Source organism: Bubalus bubalis, chromosome 16, assembly GCF_019923935.1.
Source record: "Bubalus bubalis isolate 160015118507 breed Murrah chromosome 16, NDDB_SH_1, whole genome shotgun sequence".
Lineage (NCBI taxonomy): Eukaryota > Metazoa > Chordata > Mammalia > Artiodactyla > Bovidae > Bubalus > Bubalus bubalis.
The window spans coordinates 27,019,990-27,040,938 of NC_059172.1; positions in this window are offsets into that span (position 1 = coordinate 27,019,990).

The window sequence follows — 20,949 nt, forward strand, 5'->3', positions numbered from 1 at the left end:
ATTTTTTAGATCTGGGCCTCTAGTCCCTCAATCACAACCATGAGTGAGGAGTTAATGAAATTCTCTGATGACATGGAGATGCTTCCTCATGATGGTGGATTTGTCCTGAATATTGTAGGAAAAGACACTGAAGGGCAGGCATGAGGCTGGAAAGTCAGAAGGATTCTTTAGAAATAGGATCCCTACTTTCTTCCTCTGGGAGACTGGTGTAATACTGACCTCTAGCTGGATGGAGCGAGTGAATTCAGCTGGTGCCTTCTACTCTGGCTGGACGTTGTCAGACGTTGACTGGTGTGAAATGAATGGAGGACATTTGGAAATCTCCTCTTCCTTAAGGATGTTTCTGGTATCCCGCTTGGCTTTTCTTCTCTTCGTATAACAGTATCACCATTTGTTTAGTATTCATGATGTGCTAGGCTTTATGAGTTCCCGTTTTAGCTCTAGTTATTCCCAACGACCCTGTGAGGTAGATACAATTGCATCCATTTTCCTGGCAGGAAGACTGAGACTCAGAGAGTTTTGCAATTTGCCTGGCACATACTCTTAGGAGCTGGCTGGACCAGTATTCTAAGTCAGGTTTGTCCACTCCAAAGCCTGTCCTCCTTCTCCGGACTCTTGAGTCTGGTTGAAACCCCAGGGAGGGTTTGGGTGTGTGTTCTACTTCCCGGGCCCGCTCTTTGGGAAAGATCTCTCAATCAGCGTGCTTATTTGTTCTGCTTCTACCTGACTAATTCCTGTTTACATTCAGAAGCCAGGCTGAATCTCCTTCCAGATACGTCAGTTTCTGTAAAAGAAGACAGCTGTCTCCCAGGCCCCTGACTCTGGTGATAACATCTCTATTTTCACAGACTGCGAGCTCTGTTTTAAGCCATCGGGTGACTGGTTAGTGGTGAATCAATGAAGCTACCCAATCATGACCTAGCATGGAATTTGAAAAATCTACTGGGGGATGAAATGTCCAAGAAAGTGCAATTCAGCTTTCGGTTTACCTTTTCTGTGTGTTTTTAAGATGTACTAGTTGAGATTTTTCTGGTTGATGGATGGATTTCAAACTGTTAAAATGGGATTGGAGGTAAAATGTAGGAAAAGAGTTTCATTCTCACCTTGATGAAATGATTCAGCTGAGCATGTGGGTGGTGAGATGGGTGCAATAAGAGGAGTTCTGAAAAAAAAAAAAACTAATAAAAGTTCTGTTTCTTTAAAACACATATTAGCTGATTTAAAGACGACTGTGGCTTATGTAATGGGGCATTTCAGCTTTCCATGGTGGGTAGTCCCCTAGCACATCCTTGGGTTAACCCACAGACATAGATTAGACTTTTCCAAGGCTTGCAACCTACTGGTTTTTGTCTGGATTGGTTTGTTCCTGGAAAGCCTTGCTTTTGGCTGTCCAATGTGTTCCTTTTAGGGTACGGTATTTACCTGACTTCACAGTATCTTATTTAAACATTTTAAACAGCTACCCCAGCTAATGAAAAATAACCACATACTCTTTTAGACATTTTCTATAAATACATTACTTCCGCTTAAAAAGTGATTATAATATGCAGACTACAATTTTTTAAATTTATTGATATAACTGCCTTCTTTCTTCTGCAAGGCTGCAAATACTTTTATTTCATTTGGCTTTCATTGTTCCACATGGATTGAGTACACGTGCTCCCTGATGCAGTGCTAGATCTCCTTCCATTCCATGGTATGAATGAGCCGTCATTTAGTTCATGAATCTCACTGATGGGAATTTTGATTTTTTAAAATAACATTTTGGCAGTAGAAGCATTGCTCTGATAAACTTGCTTGTGTCTATACAGGATTATTGATTAGAGTAAATTTTCAGAAGTGGAGTTGCTGGGCCAGGGTGACAATTCCACTTCTGAAAATACATGAAAATAGAAATTCTTATTCTATGAGGTAAGTCAGACAAATACCATATGATATGTGTGCAAGCTAAAAGAATGGTACAAATGAACTTTTTTTTTAAAGGTGTGAAGTAAGAGAGATACACACTCCGTAGGAAGAATGTGGGTCATTGTGGAACGTGAGAAGCCCAAATGAACTTATTTACAAAACAGAAACAGACTCAGAGCACACAAACTTATGGTTACCAATGGGGAAGTGGAGGGCGGGGGGTGGGGGATAAATTAGGAGGTTGGGATTAACATATACACACTATTATATATAAAACAGATAATCAACAGGGACCTACTCTATAGCAAAGAGAGCTCTATTCCATATTCTGTAATAACCTATATGGGAAAAGAATCTGTAAAGAAATAAATATATGTATAACTGAATCACTTTACTGTATGCCTGAAACTAATACAATATTATAGATCTACTATATGCCAATATAAATTTAAAATGTAAAATTTCCTCCTTTGAAAAGTTACATTATTTACATTTTACCCATGCACATGACTTCCTAGCCTACTAATAAGCAGTGTAAGAACACTGACAAAGTTGGAGACTTTAAATATTGTTCAATAATCTCCACTTGAGGACTTCCCAGGTGGTGCTAGTGGTAAATACTTGCCGATGCAGGAGATGCAAGAGACACAGGTTTGATCCCTGGGTCGGGAAGACCCCCTGGAGGAGGAAATGGCAACCCACTCCAGTAGTCTTGCCTGGAAAATTCCATGGACAGAGGAGCCTGGAGGGCTACAGTTCATGGGGCCTCAAAGAGTTGAACATGATGGAGTGCCTGTGCATACACACATAAGCTCAACTTAGAAAACACCTGAAAACGATAAGTAGGGGTGAGCGTTCTTCCAGCTGGCGGGACGACAAATGCTATGAAGACCAGTCATGGCTAGTAAAACACCTGTGAAGAGTCAGGGACCTGGACAGAAAAGAACAGAATGTGTCTGGAGAAGCACCCGCAGACAGCATAGCTGGAACAAATTGGATGACAGTGGGAGAGATAGAGGAAGGCTGGGTGTATGGCGCTTGATTGTATGGAGACTGATTTTGGAAAAAGAAAATTGCTAGTTTAGCTTTTAAGAAAGGACAGTTTTCAATTTGTATCTCAAAAGTCATCAGTTTGAATTTCTCTCTCTGGGGTTGTGCTGGTCCTTTGTTTAGGAGTCGACATGAAGGCTTTTGAGAAGGAGGATGTTAGTAGATTTGATTTTTTGAAAGTCATCCTGGTTCCATCTCATCTTTGTCCTTCTTGCCTTTATCATCCTCCTACTTTCTATGGGAAGTAAGAAGAGAGGATTGAGAAAGTTCTTGGTTGTCTGTGTCTGCCTGAGTATTTACTCCTTAAAATTCAAAGTGTGGGGTAGGGAGGGTTTCCCTTGTGGTGTTGGCCTTTATGTCGAAACCTAGATGAGCTTAAGAATAAAGCTGAGGACCAGCCAGAAGTGCTGATGACCTTGTAATGCAAAATTAACTGCTTATTACCTTTTTGGGGGGCCTGGGATTAAAAATATGGAGATTGAATTTTGAAAAAAAAATTACTAATTTAGCTTTAAAAGAAGACAGTTTCAGTTTGTATTTCAAATCATCAGTCTGAAAAATGTTGAATGAATAATAATAGTTTGACCTTATGTTTCAGGAGAATAAATATTATGCATTGCCTTCTGATTAAAAATAAATGAATACTACAGTTTAGTTCCGGAGAAGGCAATGGCACCCCACTCCAGTACTCTTGCCTGGAAAATCCATGGACAGAGGAGCCTGGTAGGCTGCAGTCCATGGGGTTGCTAAGAGTCCGGAACGACTGAGCGACTTCACTTTCACTTTTCACTTTCATGCATTGGAGAAAGAAATGGCAACCCACTCCAGTGTTCTTGCCTGGAGAATCCCAGGGATGGGGAAACCTGGTGGGCTGCCGTCTGTGGGGTCGCACAGAGTCGGACACGACTGAAGCGACTTAGCAGCAGCAGCACTGTTTAGTTCTGCAAAAGATGTTGCATTTGAAAATCTAAAAAGTTAGAAATATATTAACAAAGAAAAGGCAAATCAAAGAAAGGAGAGTTGGGTAAGAAGTGAACAAAGAAGAGAAATCGAAAGCTTGAGTGTGGTTTTTCAAGTCCTTTTTTTCTGAAGCAAATTCTCCTTTGAGCAATTTTTTTTCATCTCTCTGTAAATCTGTTAGAGACAAAATGATAACTCATAAAAACATTAAATTCTTGTATCTGTCTCTTTGTATTTCCTTCTTTAGGATCATGTAGAAGGGAATTCAAGAGCCGTAATATTCTGGCTTCCAGCATGACATGTGACCAGAGTAGGTGCCCATCCCAAACCAGGAGCCTTGCTCTTCATCTTTCAGTTCATAGGCAGGCCTCCTTCTGGACCCAGAAGAGGAAATGACAGAAGATAACAGATATGGACATGAGCTGGAAGGTTAAAAATTAATTCCTCACGGACACAAAACTTTAGAAAAATTCCTGTTCTCTTTTAGATTAATTTAATATAACAAATTGAGACACATGTGAGACTCTGTCATCAGGACAGAGATCTCCTGGTGATATTAATATACCACATCTCTTTCACATTTTCACCAATACAGAATGGACCCCAAAGTAGTATGTGTTGTACCAATATTGCCAGGCAGTCAACAACTGGTTTCCCTTAAACATTGCTGTTTCCAATTCTTCTAAAATTACAGATCATACTTGTTTTGTTTCACATGTGTGTGTTTTCTCCTTTTAGTAACTGAAACCAGGTTTATCTGTGGCTCTTTTGGTATAGATAATTTTTGCTAATTGGTCTTTTAATGTCTTACACATTGACTAGGAGTTTATTGACTCTTGCTTATAAATGAATACTAATAAAGACAGGTGACATAATCATCGTATTTAAGGATTTCTGGTATGGTTAGCATTTGGACAATGACCTATAATTTGCTAGCATAAATGTCTCATTTGTAGAAATGGAAGAGTCATTCTCACATTCTGTTTCATAACATTTGTTTATGCAGATTTGCAGCACAAGTTAATTATGGGAACTGAAAGGAATAGTCACATGGTTGTCTTCTCTAGGTAGGCTTTTGCTTTTGACATCTGAACCCCTGTACCATCACTCCTTAAAAAGATTCAATACATTTTCCTAAAGAGACCTCTCCCCTTCACTTTTATCTCCCGTACAGTAAAGATGTTGTTTTCTGTATACAGCTGGAAACTCTCCAAGTTCCTTTAAATCTTGCTGGCTTTAGATGGGCCCATGATGTTCTATTTGAGGATAACCTACTAAAGGGAAGAATGTTAAATTATCTGAGGCCATTGGCTCAGCTTCTAACAGAGTGATCCCAGGTCTTGCTTAAGATGAAGGGAATTGATGATCCTGTCCTGGCTGGAATTATTGATGGAGGACTCGAGGTGCCCAAGCTGACCCTTTGGCCTTCAAATCTGGTGTAACATGGAAAATCCCTCCCAGAGTCATCTTTCTTCACGGCAGTGTCAGGAACCTTCTGTTTGAATATCTGACTTGTTTGGAGCCCTACAAGAGAGACAGGGTGCATTCTGAAAGAGATGATGTTTACCATGAGCAAGAAGACTGATGGAAAGTCCCAGCTTATCTAAAACCCAGGGGCCAGACCTTGAGATAACAGCACTCTGTTTTAAAAGTATTTACGTTCAGAAAAAGAATTTCACAAAGCCCCAAAGCATGGCCATTGTAGCATGAATGGTGTCTCCCTAACCACTGTCCAATCCTAGAATGTCTGTTTTGGAGAGGACAAAGATGTCACTGGGAAAAGGAAATTATATAGTACTTACATAGAATTTTAACAGTTGGTAATAGCAAAGTGAAATGATCTTGGCTTGGGAGAAAGTAAGCCAAAATATTAAGGGAGATTTATTTATGAATCTTCCCTCTCCACTTGCTAACAATAACTATTAACTTCAGGGCTTACCATTCTAAATGCTTCATATAGACTTTGGACAACTTTAATTTTTATCATCCCTTTTTATGTATGAGAAAACTGAGGGTCAGAAAACTTAAATAACTTTCCCATGACACAGAGCTGCATACACAGAGACACATACATCCACAGATGAAAGCTGTCTAGACTAAGTGGGATTAATGAGCCATGTGTGTTAACTATTAAGACTCTGTCCCCATATTCCACTGTTAAGAGCAAGAGGCCAATTAACAGACAGCTACAAAAATAGCTTAGTTTCCTCAAAAATACAAGTACAATCATAGCAAAAGTCACCCCAGTGAATTTTGTGAAAACGGTAAAATTCATTCCTATGCCTTTTTCACCTTTACCCACTACCCTGAACAGTAACTCATGCACTTATTACTAGTGAAAAATGGTGCCAAAGGCATGTCATATTTTCAGTTTATGAAGAACATTACTGTTATTTTTTGCTGACTTTGACATTCAGAGTAGCACAGAGGATTCCCACTTTCGGGAAAGACTTTCAATCCCAAAGAGAGGAAACACAAAACTTGCTTTGCTTATTCCTCAGTGACCCGGAGCATTCCAGCTCATTAAGGTTTCTGTGTATTGATTTGGTACATGGTGGCTGAGCAGAGTGGGTGCCAGGAGAGTGGTAGATGAGGCTAGAGAGGTGGATGATGAGATCAGAGCATGTTGTGTGGGCCCTGGAAAGATCTGTGGTTTTATTACAGGGCAGAGAAGCCATTTAAGCGATTGGTGCCAGAGGGTGATATGATCTGATGTATAATTTAAAGAATCATCCAGGCTGCTTTGTGTATTTAATGCTTGTGTACGTACGCATTAGAAGAAGACAAAAGAGGTCATGGCATCTTAGATTTGGGGAATGGCAATGATGGGAAAGAGGGGATGGATTTGAGATACCTATGGAAGTAGGAATTAGAGGATTTGGTGATTGACTGAATATGGGAAGATGGTGGTGGGGGAGAAGGAAGAATTAAGGATGACTCGCGTTTGCTTAAGCAAATGGGTAGATAAAAGTGACATCTGTTGAGATGGAGAAGGTTGCCAGAATAAAAGGCTTAATAGAGGTAATTGAGTTTGATTATAGAAATGTGAAGCAGATACCCCAGCACAAGCATGCAATACGCGCTTGCAAGTTTTGGCTGTGAGGTCAAGGAGTTATCTGGAATAGAAAGATAAATATGGGAGTCATCTGCATATGGATGGTCTTTGATGTCTGGGGAATGGGTAAGAACCCTTGTGGTAAAAATGTCAAGTGAAAAGGAAAAGGACTCAGTGCTGTGCTTTGAGGACTTTAATTTTTAGCAGAGGAGGTGGAGCCAATAAAGGAAACTGAGAGAATGGAAACCAAAGGAAGAATATTTCAAAAAGGAGGGGATTTTATTAGTGGGGATCAAGTAAAATAAGATTGCACAACAAAGTTAAATAAACATTTACCAGGGAAAACTAGATGCCATGAGTGTTCTCGAAATTGGAGATTTGGGAAGATCTCAGGACATGTGTTAGGCAAATAATAGAAGTTTACTGTTAGCTTGTGGAACATAAAAGTTGCGTTAAATCACTTTTCAACCTAGCTGGGTAATTAGTATCATGGGGGTAGGGCTTGGGGCAAAGTAAGGACTCCTTATCTATTTAAAATCTTCTAATGGACAACTCACACAGAACACCAAGTTCTTAGCAATGTACATCATAATTAGGGAAGGGAGAGAATTCAGGGAGCATTATTTGCAAAACCGAGAACTGTGGAGGCAGGGCAGGGTACATTGTCTTTATGAACACAGCAGAGTTATTAGGCATTTATTTTCATCTTCATTTAATAGCCTTAAAAAAAAGCCTTAATTTTTATTTTGGAGAATAGTTGGTTAACAATGTTGTGTTTCAGGTGTAGAGCAAAGTGAGTCAGTTATATACATGCATGTATCTATTCTTTTTCACATTCTTTTCCCATTTAGGTTGTTACACAGTATTGAGCAGTGCTATATGGTAGGTTCCCTGTGCTAGATAGTAGGTTCTTATTGGTTGTCCATTTTTATTTTTAAAATTAATTTTATGGAAGTATAGTTTCTTTACATTTAGTTTAACAGACTCTTTGGAGAGTAGATCCAATGTGGGGGGTGGGGGCTGGTCTTGAAAAAGCCAAAGATTGTAGTAGGCTTTAAAAAAGGCTAGATCTTGCTTTTGGTGGGTGGTCTAGATCAGGCCCTGAGGTTCTCTTTAATAGAAAGAGAAGAAAGTTATCCTCTTCTTACGTGATTACTTTCCAGATTTTCCCTCAGGTGAGTTTGAAAATAAACTGACCAAACCACCTTTGCCCAATTTAGGCCTCTTTGGAGATTGAAAAAAAGAAAACGTGAAGACTAAAATAGAACAGGAGATTATATCCAAAGGAGATTAAGAGATTTCTGGCAATCACTACAGAGAAAGAGGGACACGCATGCCCCTCTGGAGACCAGGAGGGAATGGGACGCGGATCACACAGAGAGACACTCAGGGCACTGGAGTGGGAGGCGACACTATTGTTGGGAAGGACGAAATGTTGAAACTTTCCTCGTAAAGGGACTGTATCATGGAGGAACTGTTTATCTGATTAGGTCCCAGACCTTTCCCCAGTATCTTTCAAATCAGAAAAATATGCACAAGGGAAGGAAAAGAATTAAGGACATAGGTGGTTTTATTTGTACTGCAGAGCCTTTGAGTCTCTTTGGACTTCTGAAGTCAATTCAGGGTGAACTGAACATCCCCTTTAGAGGATGCAGTAAAAGAACCGAGCAGAACCCTCCTGCTGGAAGATGAGAATGACAAGAAATCGACACTTTAGCTTTGGGGACTGTAAGTCATGGGATGAGTCTTCAGTTTCTTGTCTTTTGGGAATCATTTCCCTATATCAGGTTGCTTTGTAGCTTTATATAGGGCAAGTTCACTCACTTGACTAGTTTGTTTCTCCTTCTAAGAATTTATTGATTCATGAAATCATCAAGTATTGCTACTGGATGCATCTCTTTCAAAGCTGGCAGTAACTGTTGCCTGGTTCTAACAGAAGCCTACTAACTCTATTGTTAGTAGAGTTATATTGTTATTTTATCAACTTTTAATTTAATCTTTGTTCTGCCCCCCATTATTAAAGATGATTTCACAGATAGCCACTCACTTTCACCCCAGCTCTTAGAGCCCCTGGGGTGTCAATCTTGAGGTTAATCTGACCTTCAGCCTAGATCTCATAGCAAGCCTACTCCTTGGTTTGAAATAGCTTCTATTTCTTAAATTAAGGGGTGGATTACAGGGTGAGTATTTATTACATTTTATGCCTTGTTATTTATATGTTTGACATGCATTCTATAATAAGTAGTGACAATTGCATAAGAAAAAAAAATGAAAAAGAAAAAAAAATCACAGGATATTTTCAGAAGAAGGAACAAATCAGTCCAAGTGTGCCAGGAAAACTAGGTGAGGTGGAAGAACCAGTCAGGGCTTTCAGAATAGAAAAAACACCCTCCTCTAACTCTAGACTGATTTGCCTAAGGTTATAATGCTTTGAAAACTTATTCTTTCACACTTAATTAAATGACCTCAACTAGATTCCTTTCCTTTTTTTAGGCCTTAGTTTCCCCAGCTGAAAAAAAAAAAAAAACAGAAAAAAGAAAAAAGTGGGGCCTAGAATGGAAAATCAGGGTTGGTAAATCCATGCATATCATACTCTAGTCCATGCCCATGGCAGACATGAGTAATTGATCACAGCACTCGTTTTCTCTAAGTTGGGAAAAGACTTACCAATTGTTTTCAACACAGAACTTCAGTTGTTCACATATAAAAAGAGAGAATTCTAAAGTTCCTTCAAGACTTGTCATTCTGTATCCCATCCCTGCCATTCTCTGTTTAATCCTCCAATTAGTCTGGGAGCTCTTTAAAGGGTGGGACGCATTCCTTGCACTCAGTGGACACTAGAATTTCAGTAAAAACCAGCTTCCTGGAAAGCGGCATTTCTTCTGCCTTTCACACTACTCGTATCCTAGATCAAGAATGGGGCAAATCTTCTAGAGACCAGTAAGTGGACTCTGATTGTGAACTAAATCCATTCCACCCACTAGGCTATATTCAAGAGGACCAGGATCTAGTCTCTGCTGGAGACTTGTGAAAAATACAAGGGAACTTGGAAAAGCCACGTGAAGGAGAGAGGAGCAGAAGTGCACTCAGAACTGAGTGAAGCGAGGCCGTGGTGTGAAGGTCTATATGGGTCGACTATTAAGGGGAAATAAAGGTAGTTGAAATGGCACAATGCAGATTAAGATTTTGCTCTGTTGGCTTTGCCAGCTCACACATTCTCTCAGGCCTACCTCTCATATGTTAACTCTGCCAAATGAGGGAGGTGGTTTCTTTGATGCTCTGATTCCAATGCAATGGACTGAAAATGAAGTTGTGAGCAAGAGAGCGAAAGCCCAGAGGGACAGTTTACAACCAAGCACCGCACGCCCTCCAGTGGCAGAAAACCAGTAACTCGGGTGAAAATGAACCCTCAATTATTACCTAAACTAGACTTTGGAAGTAGTATAATTTTTTTTTTCTTTTGCTCTCACCTGGATACTTAGGATAACTATACAGATTTTTTTTTTCAAATGCTTGAATGAAACCCATGAGTGTTATGTAATGTTATCAATATTTAGAATGTCTGAACTGAAATTAATTATAAAAATAACTTATCTGATAACTTAACTAATAACATTTTTTATTAATCCTAATAAACAAAAGTTCAGAGAGGTTGGGGGACAGAACTGATGCTTCACCACAATCTTCTGACTCCAAATTCAGCTCTTGTTTTACTCTTCATCTTGGCTTCTCTATAGCAGTATCTTTTCTACTTTTGTAATTGTTCTTAGGCTTTATTTGTATGTTGTTACATATGTTATATGTTGTCACACATATACTATTGTGCCTTTTAAAGCTGAAAATACATTAAATAATAGTCATGAATTTTTTGACATTAAATACATAAAGAAGGCTTCCCAGGTGGTGTAGTGGTATAAAGAATCCACCTACCAAAATGCGGGAGATGCAAGAAATGAGGGTTTGATCCCTGGGTAGGGAAGATCCTCTGTAGAAGGAAATTTCAACCCACTCCAGTATTCTTGCCTGGAAAATTCCATGGACAGAGGAGTCTGGCAGGTTACGGTCCATGGGGTCGCCAAGAGTAGGACTTGACTGAACGACTGAGTGCACACATGTAAAACCAGGAAAATGTATAATAGAAGCTGTCATGACAGACCAGAGAAGGGCATTCAGTAGATGGCATATAGTCTCAAATATTGAGTTTTTACATATTCTATTCCTCTATCTCCACAAAAATAATTCTTAAGATTTTGTCTCAAACCAATGGCATATATAAGTATATTGAATTTTCATTCTTCCTTTTAGAAAAACCTCACATTAAAAAATATGCCATCAACTAGCCTCTTGTAATACAGGGGGGAAATGCATAACAAAGTAGGTCCATGGTCTTGTAAAATTCACTGTATTTTATGGTTTGGAAAATCAGCAAAGAAATTTCGAACTGATCTGGATGGCATCACTGACTTGATGGATGTGAGTCTGAGTGAACTCCAGGAGTTGGTGATGGACAGGGAGGCCTGGCGTGCTGCGATTCATGGGGTCGCAGAGTCGGACACGACTGAGCGACTGATCTGATCTTATCCGATCTGATCTGAAGTTGATGAAAGGTTAAATGATAATAAAAGTTTAACTGCTGAAAAGATAATTTACTAAGCATATGAATGACTATTCATTGGAAGGACTAATGCTGAAACTGAAGCTCCAATACTTAGACCACCTGATGAGCCGACTCATTGGAAAAGACCCTGATGCTGGGAAAGATTGAGGGCAGGAGGAGAAGGCGGTGATAGAGGATGAGATGGTTGGAGGGTAACATTGACTCAATGGACATGAGGTTGAGCAAACTCAGGGAGACCGTGAAGGAGAGGGAAACCTGGCGTGCTGCAGTCCATGGGGTTGCAAAGAGTCAGACTGAACGACAACGAGAATGACCAAGTTCTGCATCTTAGCAGGTTCCTGCTGAGCTCATTCAATAATTCTAATTTACACAATGATCAACAGGAAGTAGAAATAGTATTTTTCTTTAACATTTGTCATGGACATGGCACTGTGCTAGGCATCCTTGAGGAATTATGATAATGGTTACCCATTACTGAGTCTCACTCTGGGCAGAGTGCTATTCTAAGCAAGTCACATTAATTTCTTATTAATTCTCGCAACAACCTTAGGGATAGCAGTATTCTTATTTTGTAGGTGAAGAAACTGAGGCGCAATGTGATATTAAGGGAGTTAATAAAAGAAGCAGATGATATATTCCCACTCTTGTTGGAAAGATAGGTTTTCTTACCTCTGCTGAAAGACAAGATACATCTGTAATTAACTATGGCTAATTTGTCTAGGACACAGAGTTTTGGAACCAGAACTTTAAGGCCTGAGAAAGAAAGTTGGTATTCCAAGTGGATTCTTTGCAACGTTGATGGATGGTACTTACATCAGTACTGCAGGACAAGATGACCAGTAGGTTTCATCTCGCATAGTCTTCCCTATTGAGAATCATCTGCCCTCAACTGCATTCTACCTGGTGAACCTACACAGGCTCAGGAGAAAAGTGTGTTTGACTGACTAGTGATCTCTATTATGAGTAAGGGATGTGGGTAGTTGGCATGAGAGCACATATTTGTCACAATTGCTCCACATGAACTAAGTTCTACAAAACCTAGACTTTCTGAAGTGTTATATGCATGTACAGAGGCATTGACATCACTTGGGAACTTTATAGAAATGCAAAATATCAGATATGATTCCAGACCCATTTTATGAGCATCCTCATTATAAGTAAAGCCTGAAATGAATTCTGTGCCCACTGATGTTGAAAAGTTCTGGGGTCAAGCTTGTTTACAAACACAGCCATGACATTTCAGAAACCAAGGACTGTGTTCTCTTGCATATGATTCAGTGATGTGATTATTTTTTCTCTTTCCTTCTTTCATTAATTTTATTATTAAACAGTCATACAATAAAACTGACTCATTTTTGGTCTATAGTTCTATGAGTTTTAATACAGATACAGATTTGTAGGGCTTCCCAGTCAGCGCTGATGGTAAAGAGCCTGCCTGTCAATGCAGGAGACATAAGACATGCGGCTTTGATCCCTGAGTTGCGAAGGTCCCCTGGAGGAGGGCATGCAACCCATTCCAGTATTCTTGCCTGGAGAATCCCATGGACAGAGGAGCCTGGCGGCTACGGTCCATAGGGTTGCAGAGTCAGATAAGACTGAAGTGACTTAGCTATGTGTAAGCCACCATCTGAGTCAGGATACCGTATAGTTCATTCATCCCCCAAAACTCTCTTGCTATCCCTCTCTAGGCTCACCTGCCACCATCCTGAACCCCCGGTGACTACTCATCGAGTCTCTGCCACTATAGTTGTGTCTTTTTGTCACATGAATGGAACTATAGCATGTGTAACTTTTTGAATTTTGCTTCTTTCACTCAGCATAATGCCTTTCATAACAGGATTTTGATAACACCTTTCTTTGTCTCACAGCTGTAAAGAAAATACTGTAGAGTAAAATTCTGTGACTCCATAGAAAAATGGTGATTTCTCACATCAATGTTGACAGTCTAAATTGTTCTAGGAATATATCAATGTATTTGGCTCCATGTTCTTTCAAGTGTGAAACCATACACCAAGTTTACTTCCCAGACACATTCATCTGATGTCTTGAGATAAATTGTTACTCAGTGTTTGCTCTATTTTATAAATGCTGCTTCATACTTGCTTTATTAGGCTAACATTTCATTTTTTCCCCTTTTTCAAATAATATTTTTAAAAGGCAGTATTCCTTAACCGTCTTTGTAAATATCTTTTGGATGGAACCCATAAGTACATCCCTGCCCCATGCCACCAACCATTCCCAAATGGAACAGACTTTAAAAAATGTTTTGAAACACAGAGTTCTAAAGGTTCCTTGGAAGGAGGACTACAGCAACAGAAAAACAAAAAAGAAGTCTACTCTAGAATATAACTGTTATCATCCTATTCCTCCTTCACGTTTGCAAATCAGTTTCCCACCCATTCTCAGTTAGAGATCGACAGTCCTGGGAAATGCAGGAACCAAGCCAGGTGTTGTTACTATCACTTTGCAGACGAGGAGAGTGAAGACTAGATGGGGAGGCGAGAAGTCAAAGGTCACACAGCTGGCTGTGATACAGCCAGAAATAGGATGGAAAATTCTGAGTTCAATTAGGCACCTGGTATTAATATTATAGGATTTTTTCTATTAGATAATCACAGAAACTATTATATCTATTGCATTCCAAAAGACAGGGATAATTTCTTTACATATGAAAACCCAAGTTTTTCTAATCATGGTAATCGTCTAAAACTTCATGAATATTTTGATAGCAAGTCTGTTCTGTCATGCTATTTTTGTTTGACTCTAGTCACACAGAGCAACCTTGTTTGAGGTTTTTTTAAAGTCTGTTCCATTTGGGAATGCTTGGTGGCATGGGGCAGGGATGTACTTATGGGTTCCATCCAAAAGATAATTTACAAAGACGGCTAAGGAATACTGCCTTTTAAAATCACTTGTCATTACAATCTCACAAATAGACATTTTTCTTTCTAGAAAGTAAAATTCTGAAGACTGAGGCCATTTTCTAGTTCAATTTCCCCTGCTTCCATGTTAAAGCTTTCCGAGGCTGGAGTCTATGATGAGGTAGGTCTTTTTAGGACATGAGACAGACCCCTTTCCTCCCTTGGAATTACCGTAGGATCTGGTAGCTGCTTCTTTACACCCTCTGCTAAGATTTATTGATACATCTTATGATCCAGGGAATAATTGATCATTTCAGTGGAAGTGGTCATAATTTTTAGTTCACATCTTTGGGAACACTTTTTAAGGCATGTAATCTGATATGTGCAGTGCATTTGTAAAGCAGGAGTCGGAGTCTTCAAAGTTGTGGAAACTAAATCTGAGAGCATCTGTGAATTGTATTAGGATGGTTAACCTTCATGCATAAGGCTTGCGTTCTATTGTCTCAGCCGCTTTTTACCCACCCCCATGCATGCCCTGCAACGCCCCTGATTAACACCAGTGCCCAGGTGTTGTGTGGTTCTCCTGCAAGGATGACTTGCCACCATCCCGTGATGTAGACGTCTATTCAGGGTGAGCACCAGGCCCAGAATTCATTAATTAACAAGGGTGATGGGAAGTTGTAAACACAGCTGTCAGCTGCAGTCTCGGCAGACCTGCCTGCATTCAACAAGTAAAAAAAAGCCCGGTGGTAACATAGTCTGATTGGGGCCTCCTCAACCAAACTTCAAAGCAGGTCTCCGGCAGAGGAACCAACAGCATGCCCTAGTCTCTCCAGAGCTACCCAGAGGCTGGGCTCCTTTCTGTCTGGAGTTTCCATTCTTAGAGCCAACTCTAAGACTTCCTTAATGTCTTAAGGAAAGTGAAAGTGGGGAGAAAGTAGCAACCCTGTTACAAAAGGGCACATTTTCCAGACATTCAGCACTTGTGTTTTTGGTGAGTTCTTGGAGGAGACTTGGGCTTCCCAGGTGGCGCTAGTGGTAAAGGATCTGCCTGCTAATGTAGGAGACACAGGAGACATGGGTTTGATCCCTGGGTTGGGAATATCCCCTGGAGAAGGGAATGGCAGAATTTCATGGACAGAGAGGTCTGGTGGACTATAGTCCATAGGTCACAAAGAATAGGACACGACTGAGCATGCATGCAAGCAAGCAATAAGTATAAATATAAAATATAAGTATCTTTTAGTATTTACCTATTTATAATTGGGCTTCTCTGGTGGCTCAGCTGGTAAAGAGTCCTCCTGCAACACAGGAAACCCCAGTTAGATTCCTGGGTTGGGAAGATCTGCTGGAGAAGGGCTGGGCTACCTACTTCAGTATTCTTGGGCTTCCCTTGTGACTCAGCTGGTAAAGAATCTGCTTGCAACGTGGGAGACCTGCGTTCTATCCCTGGGTTGGGAATATCCCCTGAGAAGGGAAAGGCTACCCATTCCAGTATTCTGGCCTGGAGAATTCCATGGACTGTATAGTCCACGGAGTCACAAAGAGTCAGACATGACTGAGCAACTTTCACTTTCTTTCACTTTATTTATAATTGTTCTTTGCAAGCTACAAATGTATTCTATATATTATTATGTTCATTATATATTCAGTTCAGTTCAGTCACTCAGTCATGTCCGACTCTTTACGACCCCATGAATCGCAGCACGCCAGGCCTCCCTGTCCATCACCAACTCCCGGAGTTCACTCAGACTCATGTCCATCGAGTTGGTACGGTGATGCCATCCAGCCATCTCATCCTCTGTTGTCCCCTTCTCCTCCTGCCTCCAATCCCTCCCAGCATCAGAGTCTTTTCCAATGAGTCAACTTTTCGCATGGGGTGGCCAAAGTATTGCAGTTTCAGCTTTAGCATCAGTCCTTCCAAAGAACACCCAGGACTGATCTCCTTTAGGATGGACTGGTTGGATCTCCTTGCAGTCCAAGGGACTCTCAAGAGTCTTCTCCAACACCACAGTTCAAAAGCATCAATTCTTCAGTGCTCAGCTTTCTTCACAGTCCAACTCTCACATCCATACATGACCACAGGAAAAACAATAGCCTTGACTAGATGGACCTTTGTTGGCATAGTAATGTCTCTGCTTTTTAATATGCTATCTAGGTTGGTCATAACTTTCCTTCCAAGGAGTGTCTTTCAATTTCATGGCTGCAATCACCATCTGCAGTGATTTTGGAGCCCAGAAAAATAAAGTCTGACACTGTTTCCCCATCTATTTGTCATGAAGTGATGGGTCCGGATGCCATGATGTTAGTTTTCTGAATGTTGAGTTTTAAGCCAACTTTTTCACTCTTCTCTTCTACTTTCATCAAGAGGCTTTTTAGTTCCTCTTCACTTTCTGCCATAAGGGTGGTGTCATCTGCATATCTGAGGTTATTAATATTTCTCCTGGCAATCTTGATTCCAGCTTGTGCTTCTTCCAGCCCAGCGTTTCTCATGATGTACTCTGCATATAAGTTAAATAAGCAGGGTGACAATATACAGCCTTGATGTACTCCTTTTCCTATTTGGAACTGGTCTGTTGTTCCATGTCCAGTTCTAACTGTTGCTTCCTGACCTGCATACAGGTTTCTCAAGAGGCAGGTCAGGTGGTCTGGTATTCCACAGTTTCTTGTGATCCACACAGTCAAAGGCTTTGGCATAGTCAATAAAGCAGAAATAGATGTTTTTCTGGAACTCTCTTGCTTTTTTGATGATACATTGGATGTTGGCAATTTGATCTCTGGTTCCTCTGCCTTTTCTAAAACCAGCTTGAATATCTGGAAGTTCTTGCATATATAATTCTTCTGATCAGGTTTATTGGGACATTATTTGGCTCCAAGTCACAATGTACTATTGCGCATCTGTACTTTGCAAAGCCCAACAGTAGAAGTTGAGGGGGTATCAGAAATGATTAACCAGGCTCCGTGCTTTTGTGTTGCTTCCCATCTCAAGGGTAAGACTGACCTGTTATAAGTAACTTTTAGAACAAGAGGCTGAATGAGGCAAGTGCTATAACTGAACGAAAAGCTAAGTGCTACGTAAGCAGAGGAGGGATACCTCGTTCTGATTGAGCTGATGGAAGACTTCAGGTAGAGGAACAATCAAAGGGGCAACAGATTGACAGCAAATGAGGAGCAAAGCAAGATAAGTAGGAGAAGAGACAAATGGCCCTGACAAGGCAAATGGAAGCACTGCTGTCTACCTGTCCGCTTAACTCATTGAGACCAAGTCCCTGGTGACTCTCAGTCAATGGTGACGCAGGTAGCTGACCTGGTAGTTAATGCAGCATCACGTGTGGAGAGATGTCTGTCTGTGTGGTGGGAAGTAGGGGTGGGCAGAAGGCACTTCAGCTTCCCTCCTCCAACTCTTAACAACCTCTGCTGTGTTATAGATACATGAGCAATATACGATACTGTTTTCTTAAAGAGGTAATGTTTGACATGTTTGAAAACTATTGGTGTGGCAGAAAAGACTGGACTGGAATTTAGCAAGCAAGAGCTTTAGTCCTACTTCTGCTAGTTTGGCTCCTTGAACAGTAATAAAAACTACAATAAAGGCCATGATGATATTGATAGTGTGCTAAGCTATATGCCACACAGTGTGTGTAATCATACCTTCTATGTAGTATTTTATCCGATCCTCACAATAACCCTACAAAATAGGCATATTATTCCCATTTCACAGATGAGGTGCAGAAAGGGAACTTGCTCAGGGGGATACAGAACTGGTATCAGATCCAATTCTCAAATTGAGGTTTATCTGATATTAAAGACTATGATCTTCTAGCACTCACTTGACTGCTATAACTTCACTCTTACCTCTAATAGATGAGTAAATGTCTTTACCTATGAAAAATGCTATTGGTGTTTTGATGGGGATTGCATTGAGTGGTAGATTGCCTTGGGTAGTGTTTAACAATATTAACCTTCTAATCCAAAAATATGCTGTATCTTTCCACATAAGTCAGACAGAGAGAGATAAATATTGTATGATTTAACTTATACGTGGAACCTAAAACATACAATAAATAGTGAATATAACAAAAAATAGCCACAGATATAGAGCATAAACTAATGGTTACCAGTGGGGAGAGGACAGGAGGAGGGGCCATATCTAGAGGTAGGGGATTAAAAGGGACAAACCATTATGTATAAAATAAGCTACAAAGATATATCATACTACAGAGAAGATAGCCAATATTTTATAATAACTATAGATGGAATATAAACTTTAACAATTGTGAATCACATAACCATTAACAATTGTGAATCACTATATTGTATACCTGTAATTTATATAATACTGTACATCAACTATACTCAATAAAAAAACAAGTATGATGGAATTTCAAATGAATAAATGTTTGTGACAAATCATTGTAAGCTAAAAGTTCTTTAAAAAGGAAGCAATTATTATCCTACTCCAAGTCTGGTGCTTTTAAATGTTTGTTGAATAAATACAAATTGGAAATACAATTTATCTATCTCTCTATACATTTATCTCAACTTTTTTTTTTTTCAGTTCTACTTATGCGAAGAAGAATTGTTGTAAACTACCAAAAGAGATCTTCTAGAAAATCTCTAAGTAGAAGGGCTGCTTTCCCAAGTTTGGTTGATTTTAGAGGATTAAAAAAATGATTGATGACTTCCCTGGTGGTCCAATAGTTAGGAATCCACCTGCCAGTGTAGGGGACATGGGTTCGATCTCTGGTCCAGGAAGGTTCCTCATGCTGCGGGGCAACTAAGCCCACGTGCTGCAACGACTGAAACCTGTGCGCCCTGGAGCCCGTGCTCCACAGTAAGGAAAACCGCTGCAGTGAGCAGCCCCTGCCCCGCAACGAAGTGCAGCCCCCACTGGCGGCAACTAGAGAACGTCTGTCCATACACAAAGACCCAGTGCTGACAATAAATGAAAAAAAAATTTTTTTTCTTGGGAATTTTTTTTTTTATCTTAATCTTTTTTTTTTTTTTTCTTGATCTCGGGATACCCTTTATGAAGGGTTTCCAAGGTGGCTCAGTGATAAAGAATCTACCTGCCAATTCAGGAGACGCAGGAGACACAGGTTCAGTGCGTGAGTTGGGAAGATCCCCTGGAGGAGGAAATGGCAACCCACTCCAGTATTCTTGACGGGATAATCCCATGGCAGAGGAACCTGGTGGGTGGCAAAGAGTCGGGCATGACTGAGTGAGCACACGCATACCCTTCATGAAAGGAATCATAAAAGAGCTCCCTCTTTTAAGTACACTATATGTTAGGGACACTTTCTAATCTCATTTAATCTTCAAGTTGTGGGCATTATTATTTTCATTTGCTCGGTAAGGAAACTAAACCTTTGAGAAGTTGAGAAATTCACCCATATTCATCTTGCTCAAAGTACAATCATGAAGCCTGAAAATACTGGATGTCTTGACGTAAGAATCTAGATTTGAAGGCAAAGCTTGCGAATAACTTATTATGACCTTTAACTTCTTACCAAGTCAAGAAAAGAAAAAGGATTCCAGGGCCTATTGGAAAAGCATTCCCCAAAGGTTTGGATAAATAAATAGTTTCGGCAGTCCTGTGACACTGAAGAGTGAGGGCCTGTTTCTCCCTGGAGCCCTGGGAAGTATCTCCAGCTCTTCCCAGTAGCCTTGGCTCCCACACTCATCTGGCTAGAATCTTGTTTTCCTCTGCAGCAGAGCTGGGCTGCAGTTTTTGATAGTGCTTGACTTCAACAAGTTTCCACATGAACCTCTGATCTAGTGCTGGAACAAAGTGACAGCAGAGGGAGGCCCAGCTCGGAATGAGTCAGGTGGAGACTGATGCCTTGTTTCTTGTTAAACACTGTTCTCCCTCCAGGTATGTACTTTTCCCCAACAGTTGAACTCTGTCAACACAAGTCTGGGCTTCCCTCTCCCTACTAATGCAAACATTGTTAATAGCAGGAAAGGAATAGAAATCCATGGCTGAAATGTGAAAACCTATGCTTTCAGGTAGAGGATCAAGAGCCCTTCACCTTGCCAAACATTATTTGAATTTTGTAGAACAAACACTGGAGTTTAAGTTACATCCTCGAATTCAATATTTGGCATAGGATGATAACCACTGCTGATCTCTCCCATTTGGTGTACCTGTTAATTGTTTTGAGATAAAGTGATGAAGCCCATCAGAGGATTGTGGGTTCAGTTGCTTTACCCTACCTTTTTTAACTAGAGAAGAAACTGAGTTTCAGAGAAGTTAAGTGATTCACCCAGGATTATATAGCCACTTGAAGAGTTGGCTGTGTATAAAGAATTGAGGGCTCCTAACTTGTATTAAAGTGACTTTTTAACCCTACTAGAATTAATTCTGTTTTGTTAGTATCTATATCCATTGAGATAGAGCAATTTGTCCCGGATCAGCCTGAAACCATGTTCTTAAGAAGTCATCTGCTAGTACCTAATAGTATTTACTATTGCTAAATATTTTGATGCAGTTTACC